At 37.5% G+C, this 13,017-nt stretch overlaps 1 protein-coding gene across 23 annotated transcripts in view; it reads right to left on the bottom strand.

Moving 5' to 3' along the window:
- HDAC9 (histone deacetylase 9) overlaps positions 1–13,017 on the bottom strand; it is a 452,700-nt gene that overhangs the window by 330,763 nt on the left and 108,920 nt on the right. The window lies entirely within an intron of this gene.

The raw sequence follows: 13,017 nt of genomic DNA on the forward strand, positions 1-13,017 counted from the left end.
AGACATCTCCAGACGTCTGAGCTGGCTTACGCCTGTTACAGAGTACATAGATAAATCTACCTGTCTCGTGCACACATATCTATTCAGCATACCAATAGGGCATCTCAGATTTTGAAAGCATTTCATCTGTGGTTTGTGCGGGGATTTTCAGTTCTAAAACAGTTTGCAACATTCTGAGCAGCTTCAAAGAGCCATTTGCATTCCTTCCTTGAAAAAAACCTAACAAAACAACAAAAAACCACAAACACCAGAACCACAAAACAATAACAAAAAAAAATCACCAAAGCCCAACAAAACACTCAAGTGCTTAATCAAAATGTTTTCCTCTGCTTTCCACCAACTGTTTCCCTTATCCACCCACACATGGTTATATGCCCTGACTCTAAAAGATGCATTAATAGTAAAATGTAACAGCAGCAGGCTCAAAGCATGAATTTTGTATCTAAATATGTGAGATTCCCAAACTTCTCAGTGGAAGGTGCAAATAGGTATTTTGAATGCTTCAGAAGATTGACTATGTTGATTCTAAAAGTTTCTATATACTTATGAGTCAGAAATCTATTTTAGCTCCTTTAGGATTATGTTTATGACACTCTCTAAGCCTTACCTTTGAACTAAGGTACTTATACCTTATATAAGCACAAAAATAATACCTCTAATACCATTTAAAGCCTTCTAAAATGTTTATTGGTTTCCCTAATACTTGGTGAGTATATAAAATACTCCATAGTGAAATGGAGTGATTTAAAGCTTTTAATAGCTCTCTAGAAGGAAAAAAACCCCAGAACTGTATGTAATTTGTTTGTTGCCTTTTCTCTTGTAAAAAACTTATCTATACTTGAAACTTGTGCTCCAAAACAACTCAGAGATATACTGTATGTAAATTATGGACTCACATTTACTGCCACATGCCATTTCTATGTCGCACAAACTGACACATAATCATAACTCTAAAGAAACCAGTTCCTGGGCTCCCATGTATGAGCAAAGCACTTCTCCCTTCACAAGCACAGCACAGAAAAAGCACAGAAAGTGTTCAACGTGATCACAGAGAGCATGAACAACTGAAGACATCCCATTTTTTCTCTACTTTTTTTTTCTTCCTAAATAGCAATATATTGTAGCATATTAATGGAACTGGACATCAGAAAGTTGCTCTAAGTGCAACTTTTTCCTTCAACTCACTCAATATTTTTGATTGATGCTATGTGGCTACAGCCATAGCATTTGAAAACCTCTAATTTTAAATACAGCTAAAGAACAGCCTTTTCCTCACTGACATAAGTGAATCATTGATAGGTTTTGCAGGTACAAGAGACACTTGACAACAATTTAGTGCATTTTGACTTACAGTTGTAAATTGGTCAAATTTACAAGTTAATCAGTGCCTCAAAAAAACATTTATTGCTGTAAGAAACTTTATCAGTTCATTATTACTAACATTAAACCAAAAATATTATACACACCTACAATTAGATATTTAATCATGTATCTGTAGATAGGTGCTATTTAATCTATCTTGTAGCAAACTCCATCGTGGGGAGAAACATTTTTTTTCTATTCTTATTAGACATTATTTTATCTTCTGATCATCTTGCTCTTAAAATCTTTCCCCAAAAAGAAAAGTTCTCCACCTGTGTTTGCATTATGTTGTATTTGCCTTTCACAAAATCCATGGAGAAATAAACTTTAAAAAATAATATCCTTATATACGCATATATTACTGTATGTGTGCTCTATTTATATAAGAGAGTCCACACATTTATTCAGGCATCTCAGGAATGCTGTACAAAACCCTGTGTGCAGTCTCAAGCACCAAGTCTACAAGAGAGGAAATCTGTGTTTGCTTTCATAATAGTAAATCAACTTCACATGAGGGACAGAACAAAACTCTTTCTAGTCACCTGCTAGTTACTTTCATATATTAAACATGCAGAAAATAAACCATCGCTAGCCATACCGTTTTATTTGCAGTCCCTCATTTCCAAACAGTAAATACGAACCAGCCACAGCACAAACATTCAAAGCCCTGTGAAGAGCAGAAGCTGTCCCAGGCCACATGCTCAGTGGTCCATCAGCTGCCCCACAGAGCCCAATTTTGCCAGTCCCTGCACCTGGGAGCCCCAAGCTCCACAGCCTCGTGTGACTTGATGGAGTCCTGCTCTCCTGGGGATGGCTGAATGCCAGCGAGACAATAGAAAGTGGTGAATGAATTCATTGTTTTGATTTGCTTCTGTATGCATGTCCTTTGCTTTACCTATTAAACTGTCATCATCTCAAACCACAGGTTTTCTCACTTTTACCATTCTGATGTCCTTCCAGTGTGTCCCCAGCACAGGAAGGACACTGACCTGATGAAACAAGTCCAGAAATGGCCAAAAAGATGAATAGGGGGATGAAGCACCTCTCCTGTGAGGCAAGTCTCAGAGAACTGGGATTGCTCAGCCTGGAAAAAAGAAGGCTTCAGGGTGACCTAACTGCAGCCTTCCAGTATCTGAAGGGAGCCTATGAGAAAGATGGAAAGGGACTATTTACAAGAGCATGTAATGACAGGACAAAGGGAATGGCTGCAAAATGAAAGAGAGACATTACATTAGATACTGGGAAGAAATTTTCACTGTGAGATCAGTGAGGCACTGTAACGGGCTGCCCAGAAAACTTGCAAATGCCCCATCCCTGGAAGTGTTCAAGGCCAGGCCAGATGGGGCTCTGAGTAACCTGGTCTAGTGGAAAGTGTTCCTGCTCTAAGTCAACAATGGGGCAGTGTTTATATTGGCTGGACTATGAATAGTAAGGACAGGTGACTATTCAATGTAAATATGTAAATGTAAATTCCTAAAGACATGGGAATTCCTCATCCAAGGTAATCAGTGAAGTCACCTACACTGGGTGAGGGTGTAGTGAAGGCAGTGCAAGATAGCTGCTGTAAACAGGCTTGATTTTATTAGTAAGCTAGCTTTCAACAGAACTGTTTTCATGTACAGGAGGTATTTTAATAAGCAAGCATCATGGACTTAGCACTTTCCTCATATGCTATTCATGACAGAGACTTGGCACTTGTCACTAACATATTTACTATGATGATATCACAAATAAATGGACTAAAATAGAAAGCAAAACTACTGAGTCTAAAATTTACTCAAAATACAGGCCTTTCTTTTAATGGTCAGGACTTCAGCTTCAATGCTTAATTGCCATGGGGAAAATCTAGTCTAATAAACACTGAATTTGGTGCTATGTTGAGATCTAATTTGGTATGCAGCAGCAGCTGAGAGGATTTCAGTGGTAAGTTCTGCAGCACACAGACAGAATGCAGAAGAATTCTGCAGCATGAAGTCTGCCAAGGCCTTCCACCAATTTTTTAATTCTAAGGTTTTGGTTTATATCAGATTTGTAACTATTTAGAATGATTCTCACACTAAGAATAAAAAAAATATGGTAAGTGTTAATTTCAGGAAGTTTTTAAACTGAAAAATAAATTCCATTCCAAAACATACACCAGTGAATCTAAATGGAAAACAGTAACAGTGAATGTGTTAACAATTTTTGAAGTTTATTTGCAAGTTTTACAGTCCTAAAATAAAAATAATGTGTTTCCTAACTTTCTCACCCAGAGATAACCAGAAGGAACAGCTGAGGAATGTTAATGATCAATAAAAGAGATTTACTTCAACAGTTCAAAGTTTGGGAGCAGTACCGAATACATCCCTTTCAGAGCTAGAGTTGTGTCAGTGACCTGGATTATTGAAGTGTCCTTTATGGCACCCTAGTTCTCTCTTACTTTTAACTTACAAGAGGTCTAGTGCCACATAAAATTGACATTTCAAATACTGTAGCAGCAGTGTATTTCCTAAGCAATTATACAATTCACTGATTTCCTCAAAGAAATAAAGAGCAAATGAAAACAATCATATGACACATGACAAAGATCCACAAATTTTTGTGAGAAACCGTATCTCATTATCAAGTCTCTCAACAAGTATTGGCACCTGAGCATCCTGTAAAGCATCTATTCCTGTCCTTCTAATTCTCTAAGCAGAAGTCCCCCATAAGCATCTGAATAAACCTAAAAATCCCAAAGTAGTACTCTATTTATACTTCCTGAATATACTTAGACATTAGCAATGCTGCTGTTGGCTATTAGATTATTTAATCTTTATCACAGAAAACCATTCTGGTTCTGCCTTTCTTAATACTTCTCCTTTGACAAAAAGGAGTATAATTATTTATGCCTTTCACTGCTGTTTATGCAGTTTAGTTATACATGAAGAGGAAGTTGATAAAAACCAGTTGGTTTTACTCCATGCTTTCCACAATATTACATTTCAAGACTGGAGAAGAATGTGGACATTTCAAAACCCACAGACGTTTTATCTTTTTTTTTGTTGTTTATATTTACTTTTAATGAGGATTTGTAAGACCCTAGCATTATTTTTAGAGTAGGTCCAGTACCTACACATATTCTGCTCAATTTAACATTGAACCCTAAAGGAAACCAGTTCTGAATGCAAATACAACATGACAATTCCACGGAACTTAACAAGATTACAAGAAAATTATTTGAAAAGAGAAATCATCAACTAGATTTTAACCAAACTTAAACTGTGAGTATTGCATTAATTATAGAAATTAATTTTGCCATGTCTAGCTGAATTACAAATTACTACCTGCACTTCCAAATTCACTTTAATACTGATAATAACCATTCAGAAATCCTTAATCCATTAGAAAAATAACAATGTTATTTTTGAAATTAAAAAAGACAAATTGTGAGGAAAAAAAGTAGATGATTACTAATTGGATTATACTTTTTAGGGTTCTGTGAGAATGGTGCAGAGACAGAGTTTCAGTTCTGAGCATGGGTGATCCTATTAATTCATACAGAAGTATTCATATTGTTAAGATTTAGTACATACTTCCATAAATTACTGAAAAATGAACAGCAGAGATTTTAAGTGAAGTGGAGAAACAGCATCCTCACTTACAAGAAAGCAAACTGAGAAGATGCATACAATAAACCTGTTCTCTTCTATTTGTTTGTGTATATGAATATGATGAAAACAAACCTTAAGAATCCAAATGGTGTCCTGAAAACATTTCAGTTTTTATTTATCCTTTCTTTTCACTCCCTGTAACAAATTATCCAGGTATTTTAATTCAAAATATATATAAAAAATACTCAGCTAATATAAATTTTAAATATATACATATCAAATTTAGAAAAACAAGCGTCTTATTAAATTAGGCACAACTGGCTGCAGAAAAATAATTGAAATACTATGTGGAACTCCAAGCAATTCATCAGAGACCATCTCTTACTGAAGGGTAAGGTAAAGATCACGTCCTAAACTGAAGATAAGAAAAAGAGAAGCAGAGAGGCTAGAGTGAAATAATATCATTGCACAGCTGAGAGCTTCTTGTGACTCTGAGACTCTTTGCAGTTTCTAATATAATCCTTTTTGTGCCTCAAGCTCCGGCAGGTCTCTGAGCCTTCACACTGCACTCTCCACTTCCCCACATACGCATGTTCTGCAAGTGTTTGAACAGCAACACAATACCAGCATTAGCCCAATACAAAAACATCAAGTAGAAAAGTGTTTAAATCTTGTGCTGCATTAAATTAAATGTAATACAAGTAAATGTTTCAGTTAATAAAAAGTCTTTGAAATAACTGTTAATCATTGGGCATTAAGATAACATTTATCATAATAATATTCATTACAATGAATAAGCTGATTTGTTAATAATGCATATGTCATATGCACTTCAACGGGATTCCTTTAGTCACCAACACCACAGCCGCTATTTTCAAGTGCTTCCAAAAACATTAATACGCAATGTTAATCTGAAATCCATACCTCTGTTATTTTCACGAAGCAACCGGCAAGGTTTGTTTAGGAAATTTCATGCCAAGCTTCAGAAGTGTGCTCTCTAACCTTCTTCAACACATAATTCAAGATAAACACTTTCTTCATGACAGACGGTTCAAGAGATGAAGGAGTGGAACAAAGGCAGAGAGTGACATGAAGCACAAGTTCTGCACCATTAAGATGAATGGACAGATTAGCTGGAAAATCCATAATGACACGTTGTGCTGGCTGAAGCAGTTCTGTTTATGTAATTACAGCTTTGTTGCTCAAACGAAAGGAAGCTCTGAACAAGGCCTTCACCTCAGCAGCCCTGCCCCAGTGCTTCAGCATCCTCATCCATCAGTGCCAACCACTGCAATTCACCTGACATCACATTAAAGGTTTTAAAGCGTCACCTACCACAGGACTAATGGTTTACTAACCAAAGCATTATGGGCTAAATCCAGTCTTTATGCAAAATGTGCCAAGCAGCTTCAAGTACATTGCCAGCAAGAGCAAAGTAAGTCTATTAATGTACTCCCATCCAGCACAGCTGACCCACATCTCTCAATACCCACAGATGGCAAGACAATGTCTTCTGCCTGCCTTTAAAAAGAGCTCTATCCAGCCTATCTAAAATGCAAAAACTGGGAGTGCAAGTCTTTGTGTGCTTCACTTTAGAAAGAAGTATCAAAGCAACTTTTCATGCAAGAAATCCTACTGCATTCCAGCTTGCCTTCTCAGGATGTTTGCAGCAATATTGAAGACCACAGTACACCTGTCCCTAACCCAATGGTTAACTCTGTTTCTATTTCAAAGTCACATAATTTCCTTACAGTAAGACTAGCATTAGCTCATAATAAAAGGTAATATGTGCACAATATGTGCTGAAAGTTACAGGCACGCTGGAGAAAATACTTTAAAGAAACATATATTGACCCTCTTATTTGTGCAGTTGGATGTGGTGATAAGTTAGCCCCTTCTAGTCCTGAACTTCATGAATCCATAGAAAATGAGGATCAGATCCAAAACATCCCAAACAGTAACATTAATTGAATTGCAGTAATCATATGATGCATTTTCAAGTCTGCTTTAAATAGGCATTCCAGAGGTACAGCAAAACTTCTGCACTCTGCCATCACAGTTCATGGAGATAATATTATTGTAAGAATATTGGGCTAGGAAGAGACAGCAATTGCAGATACTCATTCCCAGGCTGGCATAAAAACTGAAGAGGTAAGGCGGTACACAGTACTTCAGGGTATGGTTCCATGAGTAATTGTTTTGCACAACGTGGGAAATCCAATACTCTGTTATATCGCCGATCAGAATATAAATAACTAAAGTTTTTCAAATTTCAAATCTCCGGAGCAAGTTTTCCTGAACTCCCATACTGTACCCATACCAGCCTAAACAGCACCAAAGCTCACCAAGTGCTTTCCTTCGGGTGAGGATGCTGCAGGTGCACAAAAGTCAGTCTTTGTGTAAATCACAACTTCTTTGGTCTAAGATTTGCTCTGCTTCAGTTGCTCTTGACCCCTGTTCAGCCTGGACACCAGGCAGAACAGCACCTCAATCAGGATAGCTGTGCTCTGTACATAACTAAGCTGTCCCAACAAAATTAGGTTTCTTTAAAAATGCAGACATAGCAGCTTTCTTTTCAAAGCATTGATGTCCCAGAAAAGTAGCACGGCTTCCAGATCCTGGCCAAGCTTCCCCTGAAAGCCCAGTTTAGCAGGAAGCAGAAGACCTAGATCCAGTTTGCTTCTCAGATGGAGGAGGTCCCAAATGTAACTTCTGCTTTCTGACCTACTTGAATTCAGAGAGTTTGAGAGTTCGGGTATCACAAGGTAAAAAGAAAGCAAAAAATGGTACCTTGCTCTTGCTGACTGGTGAGGGAAGATCTAGGTCCTGACGCCTAACCTCAAGATTATTTTATTTTTACTGTTTCATAGGAAGTTCAAAAACAGTCACAGCCCTATGACAGGCTTTTTATTTTCTTTCTTAAAAAAAAAAAATAAAATTTAACACAGATTTTAAATCTTGTATCATACATCTTTGAACATTTGTTAGGATTTTGAGCAGGGACACTTTGGTTGCTATAAAATCTCAACAGTCAAAGAAGGTGATAAATATAGCTTGCAATGTGATTATACTGGAACAGTTTGTTCCAGTCATACAAGGCTCTTGACTTGACATTCCAATTAAAAAAAGAAGCAACAGAAAAAATATTTCAGATACATACTTCGGTATTGAAGTCAAGGAAGTAGGAAATTTTCTTTTTCTAAGATGAAATAACTGGAACAACTGACATTTTAGCTACAGCAGTTACTTATACTGCCTATAATTTCCCTTTATTTCTAGATTAAATTAGATAAAAACTTCCCAAATGCATTAAAACAAACTCTTTGTCATTTCATTGACTACATAGTTCCTTATTTTCATCATTCACTTCACATGATTTACTGTTTACATAAAAGATCATAACCTGTCACCAAGAAAAAATTGTAATTCCTGAACAGATATTGAAAAAGCTTAGCATTACTCATACAAATACCAAGTGACTTCTCACAGCAAAATTTTCCTTAACTCTCTGAATATTTTTTCAGACAGGAAAATTTCTTCCACTTTGCTGGTCAGGGCCTAATGAACAGTGGGCTGTGCAGTCCAGACTCTGGCCAGATCATCTGGACAGCTTAACACAACAGGCTACTTTCTCACCATCAAAGTGCATCCTCCCGAAAGAGCTATCGATCCTCTGGGACTGGCCCGGAGCGCCAGTTGCTCTCCCAGTGTCAAATCCCGCAAAGGAAGGAATGCATTCCTGCTAAGGGGAGCCTGCCAGCGCTGAGTTAGCACTTGCACTAGGACTAAAGCAGCTGGGGAAGGGAATCGCTCTCTCAAGAATTAAGAGAAGTTGGCTAAGAGTTCTCCCAGTAAAGGACTGGCACAGATGAAAAAATCCTCTCCCTATGCATAGCAAAGGAAATTTACATATTAAAATGCCCATGTGAAATATAGATAAACTAAAAATCCTGGGAGCAGTACTGCTTTTAGTAGCTTGATTAAATTATTTTGCTCTATTAACAATCAAAACTCAGTTAAAAAGCAAAATGTAGGTATCAACTACTCAAAATCCATCTATTATTACAAATGTTGAGTTCTCTGACCTCGTTTTGATTGCTGCCAGGTAGGCCAGGCCAGAAACAACATACGATTTCCTTTTCCCAGTTGAAAGGCATCTGAGTTAAGAGTCTGTAAAAAGTGCAGCAGGAAGAATCCCATGCTTGACTGTCTCAAACTTTAGGATTCAGTTTAAATTTGCTGCTGTTACAAAAAGAAAAAGAAAAAAAAAAGATTGCTGTGAGGAATAAATTCAGTATTCAGTGAATCTGGCCAAGCACACAGCAGTGCCAGGTTCTGTCGTGACAGCACACCAGTTCCCAGGCTCCTTGTGCAGCAGACTGAGGAAGAGGCCGGCTCGTTAAACTTTCCATTGGGTTACAAACAATCTGCTTTCCAAATCACACGGCTACTCCAAATGGTGCCATCAATTCAGTCTTCTGTGGATTTATTTGCTTTTAATTAGGGGAGTCTCCCACTGCTACAACAACTCAGTGGCAAGTAAGAGAGAAATGATAGAGCTAATTCTCCTTAGCTTTTTCATTATACCATTTGAGAGCGGACATAAAAGACAGCTTCACTTTTTATATCATTTTGTGCTGATGTAAATTAATTTTGATTAAAACTAGAAGGCTTTTGAAGACACTATAAATATTCTTCTAAGGCATATGATGCTGAGCATTTACTTCCACTCTGGCCCACCCTTACAAATCTATTATCCCAATTCAAGAAGATCAAAAGTGATTAAAAGTTTTGAACAAGTTGTTTTCATCATCCTTTGTCTCAATAAACAACTGTAGCCCCAGCAGCATCTAGGTTCATTTTTGCTTCTGAGACACAACGCCCTTTACTTGCTGAAGGTAGTTACAAAAGAACTTTTTCTCTATACCATCTACCCAATACCACTGGACTGCATGTGGCTGGGCTTTGTGTCCTATCTTTCACAGTAATCCTTTTAAAGAACCAAATTGTGAGAATGCTACTAAGGACATGTGTTTTAACCATTTACTGTAGCTATTACTGACCTCTTTACCTTGGCTCTCTTTATTACCAGAAGCACAGTACCACCCAATGGCTGGAAAAATCAATCAGAAGAGAGCCAGCAGGTAGACAGTGCCATCAAACACCTGTTTATACCGTACCATAGAACACAGCTTAGTGTAAATCACCCTTTGGTCATGTTTAAAATTTACTTTTCTACATAAACTATTCTCTATATGTCTGGATGAGGCCCTCCAAAATGCCTTAAAAATCTAATAAGGAGCCAGGAATTCTTGTGGTTTCATTCCAGTTCTGCTACTGACTCGTTGTGTGGTCTTGGAAAAGGCACTTATCCTTTTTCTGGCTTTTATTTCTCACATGTGGTGATATTAATATGCAGTAGAAACTAAGGCTATATCATATGTGAAGCTGAGAAAACAAGTTGACATACACAGTAAAAAAATCCTAAACTATATTTGTGATCCTAAATGCCATTTTAAGCACTGAGATTATTGCTTTTTGGCAGATGAAAACATTATTGCGAAAAACACAGCATACAAGTGCAAAACCCTATAGCTACTATATATGTTATTTATCTCTGCATGCTTTTATACCTGGTGGTGTCTTGACATGCATTTTCTTGTCTTTCCCATCCAGAAGTGTACACCCCTGCAATCTCTCCTTAGAGTAGGTGATGCACTGCAGGATGATGTGGTTCATGGCATTTTCCCATATGCCACCATTGATCTTAATTCCCAAAGCCTAGCCCATTCCCTTAAGCACTCTGAATAAGGAATTGCAGGATATGTTTCATTACCATTATGCTCAACAAACTGAAAGAATTACCCCTGGGGACAGCAAGGAATTTCTGGTTTTATGAAGCCAAGATTGCAGCATTCACATGGAAAATGTAAGTGTGGCAACTCTGATTCCTGAGTTCTGCATTTTACTGTAGATAGTGCTAATTTAAAATATTAGTCCTAATCCTACATCATCATCAGTAAAACAGCACAGCATACTGACAATCGGTCTAAGTTTCCCACCCTCAGCTATGAAAATGCATGATGTGTTCTAGAGCCAGTACAGTAAATAACTTAAAGATTTAAGGACAAGAAACACCATCTACATGCAGGGTACTAATAATTTATGAGACTGCCTTAAGGAGCATAAGTGATGCATTACAAGACCAAGGCTCAGCAGAATAGCTTCTGAACCTCACTGAAGCCTGCCAGATGCTGCTGAGCAAAGGGCTCTGGGGTCCTCTCTGAAAGACAGCTCCTGTCCAAATGAGAAGAGCCTTGCAGACCTTCTCCTGGGGAAAAGTAGTGTTTTACCATACTGTCAAATTATTAGATTTCAAAAAAAATTCCCACTTTGTTCCAGGGATGAAATGGAAGCATCTATAGGGAAAAAAAAGACAACCAGCCTCAAAGTGTTGAGTAGCTGCACAGCTGACACTGTGGTGCCAGCCCCAGATGTCACCACACCTGAATGTTCAGTCCTTCACTATCCCACATAAACCTTTCCAACTGAGGATTTGTTTTGGGTTAGCTAAATTAGTTCTTTTGCAACAAGAAGTTTGTACTGGATCCATGAGAACACCTGAAGCACTGGATGAAAGGCCCCTATTGGATCTGTCAAATAAGAGATTCAGGCAGAAAGTCATGAAAACAGCTCAAGAGTCATCACAGCATTTAGATACATCTTACACAATAAGGAAGTTATTTCCTAGGTACTCCACTAGAGCAAAACTGTCACACAGGGTTTGATTTCAAGCATGCCCATTGTCCTGTGAGTCTCTTCAACCTGCAATGGTCAGAGATGATCTCACAGCTTATTAGAATACACCCCAATAGGAGCCTACGAAAAAAGGTTCACTTTTTTGTTCCCATTGAAAATTCTTTCATGCATAGTTAACTAGATATTTTTATAGGAATTGTGAAAAAGAATGATATCTGATATATCATAATTTACCTTAAGGTCCATGAAGCCTAGAACAGAAGTGTAACAAATTTTTAAGGTAGCAAGAATGATGAACAGCATTTCACACTGGCAATACTGGAGAGAACAATTTTATTGTGTCTAAAAAAATCTCCTTTAGTTCCCAGGAAAGCCAGCTGGGCAAAGTGACTCATTTTGGTATAGTTTCTTAATGAATAATAGCATTCACACCTATTTTTTGAGAAAATATTAAAAGAGAGGATTTAATAAGTACTTAGATGATTTTGCAGCCATTAGAAACATCTACATTAAAGAATCTATGAAGGAAAATCCTGTCCAATTCTTTTAGGGAAATATTTGTCACCAAACATAAGTAATATGCCCAAGAGAGTTCACAGCATCTATAAGGATTAGTTCTCAAGTAGTTTTAGTACTAATAAAATAACTTCATGCATTTAAATATACAGATTTAAATTTTTCCAGAGTTAAGGTATGTGCATTTGGTCTGTTTCTTCTGCTGCTGTAACATCTGTTTGGGAAAGACACAGCAACCTAACACCTGCTGTTCAAAGCAATGCCCTGGAATTTCCTTAGTTTTCTCATTCCTTGTTCCAGAGCTGGAACAGCAGAGAGTACATTTGATTTTGCCTGAGAGAAAAAGACTGTAAGGTTCCAGCCCTTTGTATCTTACAAGTACTCTTCAAACAGCAGCATCTTCCCTAGTCTCATCTGCAAGAAAAGTAGATAAAAATATCACAGTGAACTGGATGCAGACATTGTGTGACTTGCTCCAAGGTCTTAGAAGATGAAAGACAGAAATAAAATTGAAACCTGTACCTTCAGCAGGCCTCTCATGACAAAGGAGATGGTTGTGGCTAACACAAAGAGTAAAACAGGATCTGAGGAATGCTTCATTTCTTGCCAAAATTAGTGAGATGCATGCATGCCATGAACAGCCTGTATTGCTTTGAGATTTCATGCTGCTAGAAAGTAGGAAAAACAAGAAAGTTTATTTGTAAAACTATGTATGTATGTATGTCTGGCTGCCTCTACTTTCCAAATGTCACATCATTGTCTATTGCATTATTCAAAGCAATAGAAGAACAATGCAGTAGATTTGGAG

This window comes from Cyanistes caeruleus, chromosome 1, assembly GCF_971803275.1.
Source record: "Cyanistes caeruleus chromosome 1, bCyaCae1.hap1.1, whole genome shotgun sequence".
Lineage (NCBI taxonomy): Eukaryota > Metazoa > Chordata > Aves > Passeriformes > Paridae > Cyanistes > Cyanistes caeruleus.